This window comes from Carassius carassius, chromosome 18, assembly GCF_963082965.1.
Source record: "Carassius carassius chromosome 18, fCarCar2.1, whole genome shotgun sequence".
Classification (NCBI taxonomy): Eukaryota; Metazoa; Chordata; class Actinopteri; order Cypriniformes; family Cyprinidae; genus Carassius; species Carassius carassius.
In genome coordinates this window covers 29306016-29328860 of record NC_081772.1, presented here as the reverse complement: position 1 = coordinate 29328860, position 22845 = coordinate 29306016, and the positions used below count along the sequence as shown (strand labels likewise).

Genomic DNA, 22845 nt, shown 5'->3' with positions numbered 1-22845 from the left:
AGACGATAGGTTGTAGGGCCCCCAGATTTGAGATTCTGGCTTCTCAGGGGCCCCTCAACAAGGGCCCCGAAACACGTAGTCGTAGGACCCATGGAAAAAAAGGGCATCGCGCTAGGTCCTCACGCTTTTGAGAGCACGTTCTAGGGGCCCTCACGAGCAACCGATCCAAATTTCGGGCCCCTAGGACGTTTCTAAAAAATCCCTCCTGCCATTTACTTGAATGTGTTCGGCCTAGCGGTTTCGTGGACACGGCTCGCCGGGGTCCGATCGGGCCGAATTTTGGATATGTGTCTCATGGGGGCCACCTCGACCGGGCATAGAAGTCTGGTGACCCCTACGACCTTATTTAGGGATCAAAGGGTCAAAAAAGGGAGCGCTTGTCCACCAAACCGGTACGCGTTTACATTGGAGATGGGACATCCGCCCTTCGGAGACGATGGGTCGTAGGGCCCCGAGATTCGAGATTCTCGCATCTCAGAGGCCCCTCTCCCATGTCCCCAAAGCACGAAGCTGTAGGACCTTGAAAAAATAATTCCCATCCGACACCCTGAAATCTCTCAAAAGGCTCTGATCATGTAAGAGTCAGAGAGGGCTGAGGGAGAGATTTTGTGCAGGAAGCTCCGAATTATCCCCTCGCCTTAGGGCCCCGCTCTTTCGGCAGCTCAATCGGGGCGGCCCCTGGACCCACCGATCCGAATTTCGGGCCCCTGGGTCTTTTCTAAAAAAGTCCCACCTGCCACATACTTGAATGGGTTCGGCCTAGCGGATTCGTGGACACAACTCGCGAGGGCCCCAGGGCCCCGCGCTTTCGGAAGCTCACTCGGGGCGGCCCCTTGACCCACCGATCCGAATTTTGGGCCCCTGGGTCTTTTCTGAAAAAGTCCCACCTGCCAATTACTTGAATGTGTTCGGCCTAGCGGTTTCGTGGACACGGCTCGCCGGGGTCTGATCGGGCCGAATTTGGTATGATTGCCTCATGGGGACCCCCTTGACCGGGCAGAGAAGTTTGGTGGCCCTACGACCTTCCTTAGGGGTCAAAAGGTCAAAAACGGAAGGGCTTGTCCACCAAACCGGTACATGTTTACATTGGAGGTGGGATATCCGCCCTTCGGAGACGATAGGTCGTAGGGCCCCCAGATTCGAGATTCGAGCATCTCAGGGGCCCCTCTCCCATGTCCCCGAAGCACGAAGCTGTAGGACCTTGAAAAAAAATGCCCGCCCGGCACCCTCAAATCTCTCAAAATGCTCTCATCATGTAAGAGTCAGAGAGGGCTGAGGGAGAGATTTTGTGCAGGAGGCTCCGAATTTTTCCCTCGCCTTAGGGTCCCGCGCTTTCGTCAGCTCACTCGCGGCGGCCCCTGGACCCACCGATCCGAATTTCGGGCCTCTGGGATGTTTCTAAAAAAGTCCCACCTGCCATATATTTGAATGGGGTTCAAAAATAAATTGCGGGTGGACATGCACCACATGTGGTTTTCTATGCATAATTCTACAGTATTATGGGACAAAACTTACAAAAATGGGTTCCTCGGAGCTTGCAGAGTACAGCAGATGAGACTTCAACCACGAAATCGCTAAAATTGATCCGTCAACGGAACCATTAGGAAGGGCGTGCTGAATAAATGGCAAATGGGAGTTTTTTTTAAAAAAATGTCCATTTACAATTTATTCAGCGGGACCTCCGTAGTGCTCTGGTGGACATAAATTTTTATGCATATTTTACATTATTATTGGATAAAACTTACAAGAATTGATTCCTCTGGGTGTCCTGAGTACAGTAAAGGTCTTTTCATTAACAATAACACACATTTGAAATAAATAAAGTTAAATACAGTTGCTATTTAATGAAAAGTGAGATACGCACCACATGTGGTGCACATGTGTGCCAAAATTCAACGCTCATTTTTATGCAAATTCTACAGTATTATGGGTTAAAACTTACAAAAATTGATTCCTCTGAGTGCCCTGAGTACAGTACAACTGTTTTCTCTCGGCCTCATAAAAAAACTTTTCTTCCGACTTCCACCCCCCTTGAGCTGCCTTCTCTAGCCGGGGAGGGTGCACCCTGGCCGGCATGGATGAGTAGGTGCGAGGGGGGTGGATGGTACTATTTTTTTGCTAATATCTCCGCGAAGCGGTGGACCCCGGGGCTGAAATTCAGGGGATCCCTAGAGGGTCGAGGGGCCTACCGTATGCGACCACCCTCTAGTTCCTGGGTGGTCCGGTTCCTGAGTTATCCCGGTTCAAATCCCACATTTTGGCGGTTATCATAATGGCGGTTATCAAGCCTCTTATTAAGAAACCAAAACTAGATCCTAGTGTACTGGCAAATTATAGGCCTATTTCAAATCTTCCATTTATGTCTAAAATTTTAGAAAAAGTTGTGTCTGCTCAATTGAGCACCTTCCTGCATAAAAATGATCTGTATGAAGAATTTCAGTCAGGTTTTAGGCCCCACCATAGCACAGAAACTGCACTTGTTAAAATTACAAATGACCTGCTTCTTGCGTCAGATCAAGGCTGCATCTCATTTCTAGTCTTACTTGATCTTAGTGCTGCGTTCGACACCATAGATCATGACATACTCATAGATCGATTACAAAACTATACAGGTATTCAAGGGCAGGCTCTAAGATGGTTTAGATCCTACCTGTCCGATCGCTACCATTTTGTTTACTTAAATGGGGTGTCATCTCATTTATCATCAGTAAAATATGGAGTGCCACAAGGATCCGTCCTAGGTCCCCTTCTATTTTCAATATACATGTTGCCCCTTGGTAATATTATTAGAAAATATGGAATTAGCTTCCACTGTTATGCTGATGATACTCAGCTATATATTTCAACGAGACCAGATGAAACTTCCCAATTATCTAAGCTAACAGAGTGTGTTAAAAATGTAAAAGATTGGATGACAAATAATTTTCTCCAATTAAATTCGGATAAGACAGAGATATTAATTATTGGACCAAAAAACACCACACAGAATCTTGTAGATTACAATCTGCAACTAGACGGATGTACTGTTACTTCCTCTACAGTCAGAAATCTGGGTGTTATATTGGACAGCAATTTGTCTTTTGAAAATCATATTTCCAATGTTACAAAAACTGCATTCTTCCATCTTAGAAACATTGCCAAGCTACGAAACATGTTATCTGTTTCTGATGCAGAAAAGCTAGTTCATGCTTTCATGACCTCTAGACTGGACTATTGTAATGGACTTCTAGGTGGTTGTCCTGCTTCGTCAATAAACAAGCTACATGTCGTCCAAAATGCAGCAGCTAGAGTCCTTACCAGGTCAAGAAAATATGATCATATTACCCCTATTTTACAGTCTCTGCACTGGCTACCTATTAAGTTCCGTATCAGTTACAAATTATCATTACTTACCCATAAGGCCCTAAATGGTTTAGCTCCTGCGTACCTAACTAGCCTTCTACCACGGTACAACCCATCACGCACCCTAAGGTCACAAAACGCTGGACTTTTGGTAGTTCCTAGGATAGCAAAGTCCACTAAAGGAGGTAGAGCTTTTTCACATTTGGCTCCCAAACTCTGGAATAGCCTTCCTGATAATGTTCGGGGTTCAGACACACTCTCTCTGTTTAAATCTAGATTAAAAACGCATCTCTTTCGCCAAGCATTCGAATAATGTATCTCTTAAATTGTGAGTGTAGTTGCATCTGCATTTTTATTCTTTAGCTTGGGTTAAACTAATTTTACTTTGTTGGATCAGCAGCTATGCTAATGATGTCTCTATTTTGTTTCTATGTTTTGCCACGGGATTTACATCCCGTGGTAACTAGGATTTACACAAGCTCCAGTCTGGATCCAGAACACCTGAGAAGAGATGATGCTGACCCTCAGAGGACCCCAGATGATGCTAACCTTGAATCAACAAACAGAACTAACAAATATTGCTACATTTAATTACACATTACACATTACACAATTAATAATATTGATAGTTCATCATCTAGCTGACTACGTCTTGTATTATTATTATTATTATTTTTATTTTTCTAAAATCCTGTCAAACGTGCACAAACTACTAGCTACTACTAAATATTGTAGAAACATAATTTTCTGTAAAGTTGCTTTGTAACGATTTGTATTGTAAAAAGCGCTATACAAATAAACTTGAATTGAATTGAATTGAATTGAACATTTTGGGGGGCCGTAACTTTGACCCCCGGGGTCATAGGGACATGGGGCAGGTGTCATCGGATAGAGGGCCACCTGGTCTGACCTTGACCCGAGTTTGGTGCAGTTTGGCCCCGTTTTGCGGAGTTACAGCTTGGCAAAGTCTGTGACATTTTGGTTAACCAAAATCCAACATTTTTTATATGCATATTTCTACAGTATAATGGGATAAAACTTACAAAAATGGATTCCTCTGAGTGCCCTGGGTACAGTACAAGTGTTTTCTCTAGGCCTCATAAAAAAATTTTTCTTCCGACTTCCACCCCCTTCGAGCTGCCTTCTCTAGCCGGGGAGGGTGCACCCTGGCCGGTATGGATGAGTAGGTGCGAGGGGGGTGGATGGTACAATTTTTTTGCTAATATCTCCGCGATGCGTTGGACCCCGCGGCTGAAATTCGGGGGATCCCAAGAGGGTCGTGGACACGACGTGGACACGACTCCCAAGGGTCCGATCGGGCCGAATTTTGGATATGTGTCTCGAGGGGATCCCCTCGACCGGGCACTGAAGTCTGGTGGCCCTACCACCTTCTTTAGGGGTCAAACGGTCACAGAAGGGACCCCACGTCCACAAAAGCGTTACGCGTTTTGATGGGAGGTGGGACGTCCACAGTTCGGAGACGATAGGCCGGAGGGCCCCCAGATTTTAGATTCTGGCATCTCAGGGGCCCCTCACCCAGGGCCCCGAAGCACATAGTCGTAGGACTAAAGGGAAAAAAGTGCATCGCACTAGGGCCCCGCGCTTTTGACTGCACGATCCAGGGGCCCCAAAGAGCCACCGTTCCGAATTTCGGGCCCCTGGGACTTTTCTAAAAAAATCCCACCTGCCATTTATTTGAATGTGTTCAGCATAGCGGGTTCGTGGACACTGATTGCAAGGGCTCTTGGGCCCCGGGCCTTCATAAGCTTACTGGGGGAAGCCCCAGGAGCCACCGTTCCAAGTTTTGGGCCCCAGGGATGTCTCAGAAAAAAATGTCCGAACGAGGCTCTTTTCTAACGCGAATGGTCAAATGGACAAATATTGGGTCGGTGGGACCCGGAGGTGGGGTCCGCAAATGTTCCGCATGTGATCTGTGGTCATTCCGTGAACATAATGGTCAAATGGACAAATAGTGGGTTCGTGGGAACCAGGGTGGGGGTCCACAAGTGGTCCGCAGATGATCCGCAGTCATTGTGTGAACATAATGGTCAAATGGACAAATATTGGGTTCGTGGGACCCAGGGTGGGGGTCCGCAAGTGGTCCGCAGATGATCCGCAGTCATTGTGTGAACATAATGGTCAAATGGACAAATAGTGGGTTCGTGGGACCCAGGGTGGGGGTCCGCAAGTGGTCCGCAGATGATCCGCAGTCATTGTGTGAATATAATGGTCAAATGGACAAATAGTGGGTTTGTGGGACCCAGGGTGGGGGTCCGCAAGTGGTCCGCAGATGATCCGCAGTCATTGTGTAAATATAATGGTCAAATGGACAAATACTAGGTTCGTGGGACCCAGGGTGGGGGTCCTCAAGGGGTCCGCAGATGATCCGCAGTCATTGTGTGAATATAATGGTCAAATGGACAAATAATGGGTTCGTGGGACCCGGGTTGGGGGTCCGACGGGGGTCCGCACCGGTTCTGTGGTCATTCTGTAACTTTAAAGGTCAAATGGACAAATATTGGTTTCGTGGGCAAAAACATCGTCCATCCACCATTCGGGTAAATGCCACTGTTTTAAACCTGAGGTGTACTGCTCCGTGCGCCACCCTGTGGAGAAGTGCTGAATGGCATTTAGGGGCCTCAAATTTGGGTAAGCTTCCGCGAGGCCCCTCGGGGGTCCAGATCCTCCCGCGCCGGTCAGGGGTCTCCCGTGGGCCAGCGCAGTCGGCAGACATCGACACCGCGTCCTGCAAAAATTTTTTGGGGTCAGCGCGCAGGTCCCCTTAACCCACGTACACGAGCCCTCAAACTTATACCTGAATGGACGCTCCAAAAAAAAAAAGGGCTGACCATAAGAATCAGGTGTGCCGAACAAGCCAACCAATTTCTGCTCAGTTTGTGTCCAACACTGCTGCCCTACTTGCAACCAACCCAGCTCAGTCAGCAAGCGGAGATTGCAAGCTAGCCCTGCAAGCGGGTAAAACAGCGATCCCACTGGGGACTGACAGCACTGCACAATTGGGAAGTCTGTCTTATTCTTCTCACTCTTTGAGCACTCTTTCCTAAAGGGCTGACCATCAGAATCAGGTGTGCCGATTAAGGGAGGTGCACTGATACCCTGGAGCAGGAAGGAACACCGCTCCAGTACAGATTCAGAAGAAGAGATGGACCGTAGTGACAGCAGGGTGACTCAGCCAAAAGCAGACAGACCTTCGCCCAAACAGGGACTTGAACCCTGGACCCTCAGATTAAAAGTCTGATGCTCTACCGACTGAGCTACCCGGGCTCTTGTGGAGCACTGGCTTCTCACCTTTTATAAAGCAGCAGTTTTACAACAAGCTGCCCAGAAGAGACGCAGGTGTCACAAGGATGAAAGCTAGAAGCAGTTATGGCACAGAGAGCGAAGGACCATAGAAGGCACAATTACCGTCACAGAAAGCTAAAGCAATACTGCAAAGCCCTCCCGTAGTCGGCAGGGTTCGAACCTGCGCGGGGAGACCCCAATGGATTTCAAGTCCATCGCCTTAACCTCTCGGCCACGACTACGCCTAATCTTAGAAAGCAAGCCCCCTTGTCTGGTGGCGCCCTGCACAGGCCAAGCTTCAGAAACAAAATCACGCAGAAAGATGAGGTGGTAAAAAAATTTTCAACCTTCCCGTATACTCAACGGCAAAGGGTTGCCGTGACCCTGATTCGAACCGGGGTTGCTGCGGCCACAACGCAAAGTATTAACCACTATACGATCACGCCGTGCCACTGGCTCACCCAAGAGCACCCCTGGAGCCCGGATACAAGAAGCAGCAGTGGCGTGTTTGTCAATCGAAAAGGGACTGGACATTTTGCAAATAAGTGCGAGGACCATGAAAAATGCATGGATGCTTTGTCTCATGGCCTTCAGCAAACAGTTTAGTCGGCAGGATTTGAACTTGCGAGGGGAGACCCCAATGGATTTCTAGTCCATCGCATTAACCACTCGGCCACGACTACGGGAGTAGACCAATTTCTGCTCAGTTTGTGTCCAACACTGCTGCCTGACCTACTTGCAACCAACCCAGCTCAGTCAGCAAGCGGAGATTGCAAGATAGCCCTGCAAGCGGGTAAAACAGCGGTCCCACTGAGGAGAAATAAGCCTGCCATGTCTCATCCTATGTAATGGGGTTTTTCAGTACTGACCCTGGGGACCGACAGCACTGCACAATTGGGAAGTCTGTCTTATTCTACTCACTCTGTGAGCACTCTTTCCTAAAGGGCTGACCATCAGAATCAGGTGTGCCCAACAAGCTTCTAAATCGGTTAGCTTCTAAATCTGACCTCAGAAGACTACAGAGGGTAGTCCGGACTGCTGAGCGAATTATCGGTACAACCCTCCCATCTATTCAAGAACTGTACTTATCCAGAGTGAGCAAAAGGGCTGTTAAAATCACTCTGGACCCCTCACATCCAGCACACTCCCTCTTTGAACTGTTGCCATCTGGTCGACGCTACAGAGCACTGAGCACCAGAACGACCAGACACAGGAACAGTTTCTTCCCTCAGGCAATCCATCTTATGAACAGCTGATAATAACTGTGGGACACACTACACTATTTATATTTATATACACTACACTTTTTATCCAACACACATACTTAGCGTACACGTAAATCTTTTGCACATAATATACATGTACATACATGGAACACACTATACTACTTATATTTATATTTATATACACATACACTTATTTATCCAAACACACATACTTAGCGTACAGTTACAATTTTTCCACATAATATACATGTACATACATAAATGCTCTTTTTAATATACCTGCCATACATTGTCAATTTGTATATTGTCAATCCTTACCCACCTATTTGTATTTTTTTGTATTTTTTATTCCTTATTGTGTTTTTTGTTCTGTCGCTGTTATGTTGCACTGCGGAGCTCTGTCACGAAAACAAATTCCTCGTATGTGTGAACATACCTGGCAATAAAGCTCATTCTGATTCTGATTCTGAAGGGAGATGCACTGATCCCCGGTAGCAGGAAGGAACATCGCTCTAGTACAGAGTCAGCAGACGAGATGGACCATAGTGATAGCAAGCTGAGGCCTACAAAAAGAAGACTGACCTTCGCCCAAACAGGGACTTGAATTAAGCAGATCACCTTCTGCCATGTTGTGTGTAACACTGCTGCCTGACCTACTTGCAACCTAGCAAGCCGAGATTGTAAGCTAGCCCTGGAAGCGGGTAAAACAGCAGTCCCACTGAGGAGAAATCAGGCTGCCATGTCTCATCCTATGTAATGGGGTTTTTCAGTACTGGCCCTGGGGACCGACAGCACTGCACAAATGAGAGGTCTTTCTTATTCTACTCACTCAGTGAGCACTCTTTCCTAAAGGGCTGACCATCAGAATCATGTGTGCCGAACAAGGGAGATGCACTGATCCCCGGGAGAAGGAAGGAACATCGCTCTAATACAGAGTCAGCAGAGAAGATGGACCCGTAGTGATAGCAAGCTGAGGCCTCCAAAAAGTAGACTGACCTTCGCCCAATCAGGGACTTGAATTAAGCAGACCACCTTCTGCCCTGTTGTGTGTCACATTGCTGCCTGACCTACTTGCAACCTAGCAAGCCGAGATTGTAAGCTAGCCCTGGAAGCGGGTAAAACAGCAGTCCCACTGAGGAGAAATCAGGCTGCCATTTCTCATCCTATGTAATGGGGTTTTTCAGTGCTGGGCCTGGGGACCGACAGCACTGCACAATTCAGAGGTCTGTCTTATTCTACTCACTCTGTGAGCGCGCTTTCCTAACGAGCTGACCATCAGAATCAGGTGTGCCAAACAAGGGAGGTGCACTGATACCCTGGAGCAGGAAGGAACACCGCTCCGGTACAGATTCAGAAGAAGAGATGGACCGTAGTGATAGCAAGGTGACTCCGCCAAAAGCAGACAGACCTTCACCCTAACAGGGTGGACCCTCAAATTAAAAGTCTGATGCTCTACCGACCGAGCTATCCAGGCTCTTGTGGAGCACTGGCTTCTCACCTTTTATAAAGCAGCAGTTTTACAACAAGCTGCCCAGAAGAGACGCAGGTGTCACGAGGATGAAAGCTAGAAGCAGTTATGGCACAGAGAGCGAAGGACCATAGATGGCACAATTACCGTCACAGAAAGCTAAAGCAATACTGCAAATCCTTCCGGAAATGGGAAGAGTTCGAACCTGCGCAGGGAGACCCCAATGGATTTCAAGTCCATCGTCTTAACCTCTCGGCCACGACTACGCCTAATGTTAGAAAGCAATCCCCCTTGTCTGATGGCGCCCTGCACAGGCCAAGCTTCAGAAACAAAATCACGCAGAATGATGAGGTGGTAAAAAATGTTCAACCTTCCCGTATACTCAATGGCAGAGGGTTGCCGTTACCCGGATTCGAACCGGGGTTGCTGCAGCCACAACGCAGAGTACAAACCACTATACGATCACGGCGTGCCACTGGCTCACCCAAGACAATCCCTGGAGCCCGGATAGAAGAACCAACAGCGGCGTGTTTGTCCATCGAAGAGGGACTGGACATTTCGCAAATAAGTGCGAGGACCGTGAAAAATGCATGGATGCCTTGCCTCATGGCCTTCAGCAAACAGTGTAGTCGGCAGGATTCGAATCTGCGCGGGGAGACCCCAATGGATTTCTAATCCATCGCCTTAACCACTCGGCCACGACTACGGCAGTAGACCAATTTTTGCTCAGTTTGTGTCCAACACTGCTGCCTGACCTACTTGCAACCAAACCAGCTCAGTCAGCAAGCGGCGATTGCAAGCTAGCCCTGCAAGAGGGTAAAACAGCGGTCCCACTGAGGAGAAATCAGCCTGCCATGTCTCATCCTATGTAATGGGGTTTTTCAGTACAGACCCCGGGGACCGACAGCACTGCACAATTGGGAAGTCTGTCTTATTCTACTCACTCTGTGAGCACTCTTTTCTAAAGGGCTGACCATCAGAATCAGGTGTGCCAAACAAGGGAGGTGCACTGATACCCTGGAGCAGGAAGGAACACCGCTCCAGTACAGATTCAGAAGAAGAGATGGACCGTAGTGATAGCAAGGTGACTCCGCCAAAAGCAGACAGAACTTCGCCCGAACAGGGACTTGAACCCCGGACGATCAGATTAAAAGTCTGATGCTCTACTGACTGAGCTATCCGGGCTCTTTTGGAGCACTGGCTTCTCACCTTTTATAAAGCAGGAGTTTTACAACAAGCTGCCCAGAAGAGACACAGGTGTCACGAGGATGAAAGCTAGAAGCAGTAATGGCACAGAGAGCGAAGGACCATAGAAAGCACAATTATCGTCACAGAAAGCTAAAGCAATACTGCAAAGCCCTCCCGTAGTCAGCAGGGTTCGAACCTGCGCGGGGAGACACCAATGGATTTCAAGTCCATCGCCTTAACCTCTCGGCCACGACTACGCCAAATGTTAGAAAGCAAGCCCCCTTGTCTGATGGCGCCCTGCACAGGCCAAGCTTCAGAAAAAAATCACGCAGAAAGATGAAGTGGTAAAAAATGTTCAACCTTCCCGTATACTCAACGGCAAAGGGTTGCCGTGACTCGGATTAGAACCGGGGTTGCTGCTGCCACAACGCAGAGTTCTAACCAATATACGATCACGGCGTGCCGCTGGCTCACCCAAGACAACCCCTGGAGCCCAGATACAAGAAGCAGCAGCGGCGTGTTTGTCCATCGAAGAGGGACTGGACATTTCGCAAATAAGTGCGAGGACCGTGAAAAATGCATGGATGCTTTGCCTCATGGCCTTCAGCAAACAGCGTAGTCAGCAGGATTCGAACCTGCGCGGGGAGACCCCAATGGATTTCAAATCCATCACCTTAACCACTCGGCCACACCTACGGGAGTAGACCAATTTCTGCTCAGTTTGTGTTCAACACTGCTGCCTGACCTACTTGCAACCAACCCAGCTCAGTCAGCAAGCGGAGATTGCAAGCTAGCCCTGCAAGCGGGTAAAACAGCGATCCCACTGAGGAGAAATCAGGCTGCCATGTCTCATCCTATGTAATGGGGTTTTTCAGTACTGGCCCTGGGGACCGACAGCACTGCACAATTGGGAAGTCTGTCTAGAGTTTGAATACACCTTCTGGTGCTACTTGGACACGTCATCAGTGAAAAACCCGAGGTCATAGGGTGTTTCGGGTCTTTAATCTTCATACACCCTCACCCGGGCGACCCAGCCGGGGGTGATCAGTCCCCGGCTTGTGTCCAAGTGGCATGTTGCTCCACGGATCCCCCCTACGGATCTACAGCCACCGAGAAGCCCTTTCTGCGGCCTCTAAGATGTTTGCGGTGGCTTTTTTCAATTGCAGTCCTTTCACTCCAAGGAGTTTGAGGGTTCGCAGCAGTGAGTGGCCAGCGAAGCCTCGGCACCCGACCTCGACTGGCTCGCAGCGAGTTTTCCAGCCATTGTTCCGGCACTTCGAGCTGAGCCCTGCGTAGTTAGCCCTCTTGCGCTCGTGGGCCTCTTCAATATGGTCTTCCCAGGGGACAGTTAGTTCCAGGATAACCACTTGCTTGGTAGACTCAGATGTTAGCACCATGTCTGGGCGGAGAGAAGTGGCTGTGATGTTGCCTGGGAACTTAAGCTGCCTTCCAAGGTCAACCTTAAGCTGCCAATCACGAGCAGTGGAGAGGAGCCCCCCCGTAGAGCTAGGCCGGTGGAATTGTTCCTTCTGCCCAGCTCTAATGAAGGTGATTGTCTGTTTGGGGGCTACCTGGGTCTTGCTGAGCTGGATCGCTGTGCAGATGGAGTCCGCCAAAGCCTTTAGCACCTGGTCGTGGCACCAGCGGTACCGCCCTTCCCCTAGCGCTCTTTAAAATCTTATGTCTTATTCTACTCACTCTGTGAGCACTCTTTCCTAAAGGTCTGACCATCAGAATCAGGTTTGCCGAACAAGGGAGACGCACTGATCCCCGGGAGAAGGAAGGAACATCGCTCTAGTACAGAGTCAGCAGAAGAGATGGACCGTAGTGATAGCAAGCTGAGGCCTACAAAAAGAAGACTGACCTTCGCCCAAACAGGGACTTGAATTAAGTAGACCACCTTCTGCCATGTTGTGTGTAACACTGCTGCCTGACCTACTTGCAACCTAGCAAGCCGAGATTGTAAGCTAGCCCTTGAAGTGGCTAAAACAGCAGTCCCACTGAGGAGAAATCAGGCTGCCATGTCTCATCCTTTGTAATGGGGTTTTTCAGTACTGGCCCTGGGGACCGACAGCACTGCACAAATGGGAGGTCTTTCTTATTCTACTCACTCCGTGAGCACTCTTTCCTAAAGGGCTGACCATCAGAATCATGTGTGCCGAACAAGGGAGATGCACTGATCCCCGGGAGAAGGAAGGAACATCGCTCTAATACAGAGTCAGCAGAAGAGATTGACCCGTAGTGATAGCAAGCTGAGCCCTCCAAAAAGTAGACTGAGCTTCGCCCAAACAGGGACTTGAATTAAGCAGACTACCTTCTGCCCTGTTGTGTGTCACATTGCTGCCTGACCTACTTGCAACCTAGCAAGCCGAGATTGTAAGCTAGCACTGGAAGCGGGTAAAACAGCAGTCCCACTGAGGAGAAATCAGGCTGCCATGTCTCATCCTATGTAATGGGGTTTTTCAGTACTGGCCCTGGGGACCGACAGCACTGCACAATTGGGAATTCTGTCTTATTCTACTCACTCTGTGAGCACTCTTTCCTAAAGGGCTGATCATCAGAATCAGGTGTGCCGTACAAGGGAGATGCTCTGATCCCCGGGAGCAGGAAGGAACATCGCTCTAGTACAGAGTCAGCAGAAGAGATGGACCGTAGTGATAGCAAGCTGAGGCCTACAAAAAGAAGACTGACCTTTGCCCAAACAGGGACTTGAATTAAGCAGACCACCTTCTGCCATGTTGTGTGTAACACTGCTGCCTGACCTACTTGCAACCTAGCAAGCGGAGATTGTAAGCTAGCCCTGGAAGCAGCTAAAACAGCAGTCCCACTGAGGAGAAATCAGGCTGCCATGTCTAATCCTATCTAATGGGGTTTTTCAGTACTGGCCCTGGGGACCGACAGCACTGCACAAATGGGAGGTCTTTCTTATTCTACTCACTCCGTGAGCACTCTTTCCTAAAGGGCTGACCATCAGAATCATGTGTGCCGAACAAGGGAGATGCACTGATCCCCGGGAGAAGGAAGGAACATCGCTCTAATACAGAGTCAGCAGAAGAGATGGACCCGTAGTGATAGCAAGCTGAGCCCTCCAAAAAGTAGACTGACCTTCGCCCAAACAGGGACTTGAATTAAGCAGACAACCTTCTGCCCTGTTGTGTCACATTGCTGCCTGACCTACTTGCAACCTAGCAAGCGGAGATTGCAAGCTAGCCCTGTAAGCGGGTAAAACAGCAGTCCCACTGAGGAGAAATCAGGCTGTCATGTCTCATCCTATGTAATGGGGTTTTTCTGTGATGGGCCTGGGGACCGACAGCACTGCACAATTCGGAGGTCTGTCTTATTCTACTCACTCTCTGAGCCCGTTTTCCTAACGAGCTGACCATCAGAATCAGTTGTGCCAAACAAGGGAGGTGCACTGATACCCTGGAGCAGGAAGGAACACCGCTCCGGTACAGATTCAGAAGAAGAGATGGACCGTAGTGATAGCAAGGTGACTCCGCCAAAAGCAGACAGACCTTCACCTGAACAGGGACTTGAACCCTGGACCCTCAGATTAAAAGTCTGATGCTCTACCGACTGAGCTATCCTGGCTCTTGTGGAGAACTGGTTTCTCACCTTTTATAAAGCAGCAGTTTTACAACAAGCTGCCCAGAAGAGACGCAGGTGTCACGAGGATGAAAGCTAGAAGCAGTTATGGCACAGAGAGCGAAGGACAATAGAAGGCACAATTACCGTCACAGAAAGCTAAAGCAATACTGCAAATCCCTCCCGTAGTCGGCAGAGTTCGAACCTGCGCGGGGAGATCCCAATGAATTTCAAGTCCATCACCTTAACCTCTCGGCCACGACTACGCCTAATGTTAAAAAGCAAGCGCCCTTGTCTGGTGGTGCCCTGCACAGGCCAAGCTTCAGAAACAAAGTCACTCAGAAAGATGAGGTGGTAAAAAATGTTCAACCTTCCCGTATACCCAACGGCAAAGGGTTGCCGTGACCCGGATTCGAACCGGGGTTGCTGCGGCCACAACACAGAGTACTAACCACTATACGATGAAAGCGTGCCACTGGCTCACCCAAGACAACCCCTGGATCCCGGATACAAGAAGCAGCAGCGGCGTGTTTGTCCATCGAAGAGGGACTGGACATTTTGCAAATAAGTGCGAGGACCTTGAAAAATGCATGGATGCTTTGCCTCATGGCCTTCAGCAAACAGTATAGTCTGCAGGATTCGAACCTGCGCGGAGAGACCCCGATGGATTTCTAGTCCATCGCCTTAACCACTCAGACACGACTACAGGAGTAGACCAATTTCTGCTCAGTTTGTGACCAACACTGCTGCCTGACCTAATTGCAACCAACCCAGCTCAGTCAGCAAGCGGAGATTGCAAGCTAGCCCTGCAAGCGGGTAAAACAGCGGTCTCACTGAGGAGAAATCAGGCTGCCATGTCTCATCCTATGTAATGGGGTTTTTCAGTGCTGGGCCTGGGGACCGACAGCACTGCACAATTCGGAGGTCTGTCTTATTCTACTCACTCTGTGAGCCCGCTTTCCTAACGAGCTGACCATCAGAATCAGGTGTGCCAAACAAGGGAGGTGCACTGATACGCTGGAGCAGGAAGGAACACTGCTCCAGTACAGATTCAGAAGAAGAGATGGACCATAGTGATAGCAAGGTGACTCCGCCAAAAGCAGACAGACCTTCACCCGAACAGGGACTCGAACCCTGGACCCTCAGATTAAAAGTCTGATGCTCTACCGACTGAGCTATCCTGGCTCTTGTGGAGCACTGTCTTCTCACCTTTTATAAAGCAGCAGTTTTACAACAAGCTGCCTAGAAGAGACCCAGGTGTCACGAGGATGAATGCTAGAAGCAGTTATGGCACAGAGAGCGAAGGACCATAGAAGGCACAATTACCGTCACAGAAAGCTAAAGCAATACTGCAAATCCCTCCCGTAGTCGGCAGAGTTCGAACCTGCGCGGGGAGACCCCAATGGATTTCAAGTCCATCGCCTTAACCTCTCGGCCACGACTACGCCTAATGTTAGAAAGCAAGCGCCCTTGTCTGGTGGCGGCCTGCACAGGCCAAGCTTCAGAAACAAAATCACGCAGAAAGATGAGGTTGTAAAAAAATTTCAACCTTCCCATATACTCAAGGGCAAAGGGTTGCCCTGACCCGGAATCGAACCAGGGTTGCTGCGGCCACAACACAGAGTACTAACCACTATACGATCACAGCATGCCACTGGCTCACCCAAGACAACCCCTGGAGCCCGGATACAAGAAGCAGCAGCGGCGTGTTTGTCCATCGAAGAGGGACTGGACATTTCGCAAATAAGTGCGAGGACCGTGAAAAATGCATGGATGCTTTGCCTCATGGCCTTCAGCGTAGTCGGCAGGATTCGAAACTGCGCGGGGAGACCCCAATGGATTTCTAGTCCATCGCCTTAACCACTCGTCCACGACTACGGGAGTGGACCAATTTCTGCTCAGTTTGTGTCCAACACTGCTGCCTGACCTACTTGCAACCAACCCAGCTCAGTCAGCAAGCGGAGAATGCAAGCTAGCCCCGCAAGCGTGTAAAACAGCGGTCCCACTGAGGAGAAATCAGGCTGCCATGTCTCATCCTATGTAATGGGGTTTTTCAGTACTGGCCCTGGGGACCGACAGCACTGCACAATTGGGAAGTCTGTCTTAATCTACTCACTCTGTGAGCACTCTTTCCTAAAGGGATGACCATCAGAATCAGGTTTGCCGAACAAGGGAGATGCACTGATCCCCGGGAGCAGGAAGGAACATCGCTCTAGTACAGAGTCAGCAGAAGAGATGGACCGTAGTGATAGCAAGCTGAGGCCTACAAAAAGAAGACTGACCTTCGCCCAAACAGGGACTTGAATTAAGCAGACCACCTTCTGCCATGTTGTGTGTAACACTGCTGCCTGACCTACTTGCAAGCTAGCAAGCGGAGATTGTAAGCTAGCCCTGGATGCAGCTAAAACAGCAGTCCCACTGAGGAGAAATCAGGCTGCCATGTCTCATCCTATGTAATGGGGTTTTTCAGTACTGGCCCTGGGGACCGACAGCACTGCACAAATGGGAGGTCTTTCTTATTCTACTCACTCCGTGAGCACTCTTTCCTAAAGGGCTGACCATCAGAATCATGTGTGCCGAACAAGGGAGATGCACTGATCCCCGGGAGAAGGAAAGAACATCGCTCTAATACAGAGTCAGCAGAAGAGATGGACCCGTAGTGATAGCAAGCTGAGCCCTCCAAAAAGTAGACTGACCTTCGCCCAAACAGGGACTTGAATTAAGCAGACTACCTTCTGCCCTGTTGTGTGTCACATTGCTGCCTGACCTACTTGCAACCTAGCAAGCCAAGATGAGGTGGTAAAATTTTTTCAACCTTCCCGTATACTCAACAGCAAAGGATTGCCGTGACCCAGATACGAGCCGGGGTTGCTGCGGCCACAACGCAGAGTACTAACCACTATACGATCAAGGCGTGCCACTGGCTCAATAAAAGACAACCCCTGGAGCCCGGATACAAAAAGCAGCAGCGGCGTGTTTGTCCATCGAAGAGGGACTGGACATTTCGCAAATAAGTGCGAGGACCGTGAAAAATGCATGGACGCTTTGCCTCATGGCCTTCAGCAAACAGCGTAGTCTGCAGAATTCGAACCTGCGCGGCGAGACCCCAATGGATTTCTAGTCCATCGCCTTAACCACTCGGCCACAACTACGGGAGTAGACCAATTTCTGCTCAGTTTGTGCCCAACACTGCTGCCTGACCTGCTTGCAACCAACCCAGCTCAGTCAGCAAGCGGAGATTGCAAGCTAGCCCTGCAAGCGGGTAAAACAGCTGTCCCACTGAGGAGAAATCAGGCTGCCATGTCTCATCCTATGTAATGGGGTTTTTAAATATATTCTAAATAAACTACAAACATAAAATTATATACTTTTATTTTTTTCTCACATTCTTTCTTGTAACTTCCTCTCAGTGGCACAGATGACTGAATGGCTCATTATGCAGCTCATTATGCGGCCCTTTGTCTTCTCAGGTGTAAATCACAATGATATTCATGATAGTTGACGCCTACTCGCATATGACTTTTACCAACAAAAAGTGTCTTAGAAAATGTAAATCAATATATTGTTTTCTGTAAGTGAGTAAACAAGATGATTTTCACATAATTTAGACAGAAAAATTCTAAGCTACAAACTACAGTTCTCAAAAATCCCGGGAACCAATGTTCTCTATGTGTTATTTTGCCTTTTTCAAGTGTTTTAACATTTTTAGTTTTTCACTAACCACGCATAATATTTTTTTTCTCAAAAACACAATCATGTACATACATGCATTTTACATATTATTATAGACCAGTTTGTGCTGATTACAGTGAGATTAGACTTTACCCATTCAGATATTGATAAGAAACTGAAAAAAGAACAAATGTCAGGGCATGACAAAACTTCTCCAGGCCCCAAAAATACCCTTAGACTCCAGAGGGTTAAGCAGACCACCTTCTGCCCTGTTGTGTGTCACATTTGTGCAGTGCTGGGACCGACAGCACTGCACAAATGGGAGGTCTGTCTTATTCTACTCACTCCGTGAGCACTCTTTCCTAAAGGGCTGACCATCAGAAACATGTGTGCCAATCAAGGGAGATGCACTGATCCCCGGGAGAAGGAAGGAAAATCGCTCTAATACAGAGTCAGCAGAACAGATGGACCCGTAGTGATAGCAAGCTGAGGCCTCCAAAAAGTAGACTGACCTTCGCCCAAACAGGGACTTGAATTAAGCAGACCACCTTCTGCCCTGTTGTGTGTCACATTGCTGCCTGACCTACTTGCAACCTAGCAAGCCGAGATTGTAAGCTAGCCCTGGAAGTGGGTAAAACAGCAGTCCCACTGAGGAGAAATCAGGCTGCCATGTCTCATCCTATGTAATGGGGTTTTTCAGTGCTGGGCCTGGGGACCGACAGCACTGCACAATTCGGAGGTCTGTCTTATTCTACTCACTCTGTGAGCGCGCTTTCCTAACGAGCTGACCATCAGATTCAGGTGTGCCAAACAAGGGAGGTGCACTGATACCCTGGAGCAGGAAGGAACACCGCTCCAGTACAGATTCAGAAGAAGAGATGGACCGTAGTGATAGCAAGGTGACTCCGCCAAAAGCAGACAGACCTTCACCCTAACAGGGACTTGAACCCTGGACCCTAAAATTAAAAGTCTGATGCTCTACCGACTGAGCTATCCAGGCTCTTGTGGAGCACTGGCTTCTCACCTTTTATAAAGCAGCAGTTTTACAACAAGCTGCCCAGAAGAGACGCAGGTGTCACAAGGATGAAAGCTAGAAATAGTTATGGCACAGAGAGCGAAGGACCATAGATGGCACAATTACAGTCACAGAAAGCTAAAGCAATACTGCAAATCCTTCCGGAAATGGGAAGAGTTCGAACCTGTGCAGGGAGACCCCAATGGATTTCAAGTCCATCGCCTTAACCTCTCGGCCACGACTACGCCTAATGTTAGAAAGCAAGCCCCCTTGTCTGATGGCGCCCTGCACAGGCCAAGCTTCAGAAACAAAATCACGCAAAAAGATGAGGTGGTAAAAAATGTACAACCTTCCCGTATACTCAATGGCAAAGGGTTGCCGCGACCCGGATTCGAAAGGGGTTGCTGCAGCCACAACACAGAGTACTAACCACTATACGATCACGGCGTGCCACTGGCTCACCCAAGACAATCCCTGGAGCCCGGATAGAAGAAGCAGCAGCGGCGTGTTTGTCCATCGAAGAGGGACTGGACATTTCGCAAATAAGTGCGAGGACCGTGAAAAATGCATGGATGCCTTGCCTCATGGCCTTCAGCAAACAGTGAAGTCGGCAGGATTCGAATCTGCGCGGGGAGACCCCAATGGATTTCTAATCCATCGCCTTAACCACTCGCCACGACTACGGCAGTAGACCAATTTCTGCTCAGTTTGTGTCCAACACTGCTGCCTGACCTACTTGCAACCAAACCAGCTCAGTCAGCAAGCAGAGATTGCAAGCTAGCCCTGCAAGCGGGTAAAACAGCGGTCCCACTGAGGAGAAATCAGCCTGCCATGTCTCATCCTATGTAATGGGGTTTTTCAGTACTGACCCCGGGGACCGACAGCACTGCACAATTGGGAAGTCTGTCTTATTCTACTCACTCTGTGAGCACTCTTTCCTAAAGGGCTGACCATCAGAATCATGTGTGCCGATCAAGGGAGATGCACTGATCCCCGGGAGAAGGAAGGAAAATCGCTCTAATACAGAGTCAGCAGAACAGATGGACCCATAGTGATAGCAAGCTGAGGCCTCCAAAAAGTAGACTGACCTTCGCCCAAACAGGGACTTGAATTAAGCAGACCACCTTCTGCCCTGTTGTGTGTCACATTGCTGCCTGACCTACTTGCAACCTAGCAAGCCGAGATTGTAAGCTAGCCCTGGAAGCGGGTAAAACAGCAGTCCCACTGAGGAGAAATCAGGCTGCCATGTCTCATCCTATGTAATGGGGTTTTTCAGTGCTGGGCCTGGGGACCAACAGCACTGCACAATTCGGAGGTCTGTCTTATTCTACTCACTCTGTGAGCGCGCTTTCCTAACGAGCTGACCATCAGATTCAGGTGTGCCAAACAAGGGAGGTGCACTGATACCCTGGAGCAGGAAGGAACACCGCTCCAGTACAGATTCAGAAGAAGAGATGGACCGTAGTGATAGCAAGGTGACTCCGCCAAAAGCAGACAGACCTTCACCCTAACAGGGACATGAACCCTGGACCCTCAAATTAAAAGTCTGATGCTCTACCGACTGAGCTATCCAGGCTCTTGTGGAGCACTGGCTTCTCACCTTTTATAAAGCAGCAGTTTTACAACAAGCTGCCCAGAAGAGACGCAGGTGTCACAAGGATGAAAGCTAGAAATAGTTATGGCACAGAGAGCGAAGGACCATAGATGGCACAATTACAGTCACAGAAAGCTAAAGCAATACTGCAAATCCTTCCGGAAATGGGAAGAGTTCGACCCTGCGCAGGGAGACCCCAATGGATTTCAAGTCCATCGCCTTAACCTCTCGGCCACGACTACGCCTAATGTTAGAAAGCAAGCCCCCTTGTCTGATGGCGCCCTGCACAGGCCAAGCTTCAGAAACAAAATCACGCAAAAAGATGAGGTGGTAAAAAAATTTACAACCTTCCCGTATACTCAACGGCAAAGGGTTGCCGCGACCCGGATTCGAAAGGGGTTGCTGCAGCCACAACGCAGAGTACTAACCACTATACGATCACGGCGTGCCACTGGCTCACCCAAGACAATCCCTGGAGCCCGGATAGAAGAAGCAGCAGCGGCGTGTTTGTCCATCGAAGAGGGACTGGACATTTCGCAAATAAGTGCGAGGACCGTGAAAAATGCATGGATGCCTTGCCTCATGGCCTTCAGCAAACAGTGTAGTCGGCAGGATTCGAATCTGCGCGGGGAGACCCCAATGGATTTTGTAATCCATCGCCTTAACCACTCGGCCACGACTACGGCAGTAGACCAATTTCTGCTCAGTTTGTGTCCAACACTGCTGCCTGACCTACTTGCAACCAAACCAGCTCAGTCAGCAAGCAGAGATTGCAAGCTAGCCCTGCAAGCGGGTAAAACAGCGGTCCCACTGAGGAGAAATCAGCCTGCCATGTCTCATCCTATGTAATGGGGTTTTTCAGTACTGACCCCGGGGACCGACAGCACTGCACAATTGGGAAGTCTGTCTTATTCTACTCACTCTGTGAGCACACTTTCCTAAAGGGCTGACCATCAGAATCATGTGTACCGATCAAGGGAGATGTACTGACCCCCTGGAGAAGGAAGGAACATCGCTCTAATACAGAGTCAGCAGAAGAGATGGACCCGTAGTGATAGCAAGCTGAGGCCTCCAAAAAGTAGACTGACCTTTGCCCAAACAGGGACTTGAATTAAGCAGACCACCTTCTGTCCTGTTGTGTGTCACATTGCTGCCTGACCTACTTGCAACCTAGCAAGCCGAGATTGTAAGCTAGCCCTGGAAGTGGGTAAAACAGCAGTCCCACTGAGGAGAAATCAGGCAGCCATGTCTCATCCTATGTAATGGGGTTTTTCAGTGCTGGGCCTGGGGACCGACAGCACTGCACAATTCGGAGGTCTGTCTTATTCTACTCACTCCGTGAGCACTCTTTCCTAAAGGGCTGACCATCAGAATCATGTGTGCCGAACAAGGGAGATGTACTGATACCCTGGAGCAGGAAGGAACACCGCTCCAGTACAGATTCAGAAGAAGAGATGGACCGTAGTGATAGCAAGGTGACTCCGCCAAAAGCAGACAGACCTTCGCCTGAACAGGGACTTGAACCCTGGACCCTCAGATTAAAAGTCTGATGCTCTACCAACTGAGCTATCCGGGCTCTTGTGGAGCACTGTCTTCTCACCTTTTATAAAGCAGCAGTTTTACAACAAGCTGCCTAGAAGAGACCCAGGTGTCACGAGGATGAAAGCTAGAAGCAGTTATGGCACAGAGAGCGAAGGACCATAGATGGCACAATTACCGTCACAGAAAGCTAAAGCAATACTGCAAATCCTTCCGGAAATGGGAAGAGTTCGAACCTGCGCAGGGAGACCCCAATGGATTTCAAGTCCATCGCCTTAACCTCTCGGCCACGACTACGCCTAATGTTAGAAAGCAAGCCCCCTTGTCTGATGGCGCCCTGCACAGGCCAAGCTTCAGAAACAAAATCACGCAAAAATATGAGGTGGTAAAAAATGTACAACCTTCCCGTATACTCAATGGCAAAGGGTTGCCGCGACCCGGATTCGAAAGGGGTTGCTGCAGCCACAACGCAGAGTACTAACCACTATACGATCACGGCGTGCCACTGGCTCACCCAAGACAATCCCTGGAGCCCGGATAGAAGAAGCAGCAGCGGCGTGTTTGTCCATCGAAGAGGGACTGGACATTTCGCAAATAAGTGCGAGGACCGTGAAAAATGCATGGATGCCTTGCCTCATGGCCTTCAGCAAACAGTGAAGTCGGCAGGATTCGAATCTGCGCGGGGAGACCCCAATGGATTTCTAATCCATCGCCTTAACCACTCGGCCACGACTACGGCAGTAGACCAATTTCTGCTCAGTTTGTGTCCAACACTGCTGCCTGACCTACTTGCAACCAAACCAGCTCAGTCAGCAAGCAGAGATTGCAAGCTAGCCCTGCAAGCGGGTAAAACAGCGGTCCCACTGAGGAGAAATCAGCCTGCCATGTCTCATCCTATGTAATGGGGTTTTTC

General features: G+C 49.2%; 8 non-coding genes across 8 annotated transcripts; all 8 read right to left on the bottom strand.

Annotated features, from left to right (window-relative positions):
- Window positions 1-6554: 6554 nt before the first annotated feature.
- On the bottom strand, window positions 6555-6627 carry trnak-uuu (transfer RNA lysine (anticodon UUU)). The gene has a single exon. It is a non-coding gene; the product is annotated as a tRNA-Lys (tRNA).
- Window positions 6628-6805: 178 nt separating this feature from the next.
- trnas-uga (transfer RNA serine (anticodon UGA)) lies at window positions 6806-6887 on the bottom strand. Its single transcript has one exon. It is a non-coding gene; the product is annotated as a tRNA-Ser (tRNA).
- A 3076-nt stretch (window positions 6888-9963) lies between these two features.
- trnas-aga (transfer RNA serine (anticodon AGA)) lies at window positions 9964-10045 on the bottom strand. Its single transcript has one exon. It is a non-coding gene; the product is annotated as a tRNA-Ser (tRNA).
- A 657-nt stretch (window positions 10046-10702) lies between these two features.
- On the bottom strand, window positions 10703-10784 carry trnas-uga (transfer RNA serine (anticodon UGA)). The gene has a single exon. It is a non-coding gene; the product is annotated as a tRNA-Ser (tRNA).
- A 357-nt stretch (window positions 10785-11141) lies between these two features.
- On the bottom strand, window positions 11142-11223 carry trnas-uga (transfer RNA serine (anticodon UGA)). Its single transcript has one exon. It is a non-coding gene; the product is annotated as a tRNA-Ser (tRNA).
- A 4252-nt stretch (window positions 11224-15475) lies between these two features.
- trnas-uga (transfer RNA serine (anticodon UGA)) lies at window positions 15476-15557 on the bottom strand. The gene has a single exon. It is a non-coding gene; the product is annotated as a tRNA-Ser (tRNA).
- A 5436-nt stretch (window positions 15558-20993) lies between these two features.
- Window positions 20994-21076, bottom strand: trnac-aca (transfer RNA cysteine (anticodon ACA)). Its single transcript has one exon. It is a non-coding gene; the product is annotated as a tRNA-Cys (tRNA).
- An 820-nt stretch (window positions 21077-21896) lies between these two features.
- On the bottom strand, window positions 21897-21969 carry trnak-uuu (transfer RNA lysine (anticodon UUU)). The gene has a single exon. It is a non-coding gene; the product is annotated as a tRNA-Lys (tRNA).
- Window positions 21970-22845: the final 876 nt, after the last annotated feature.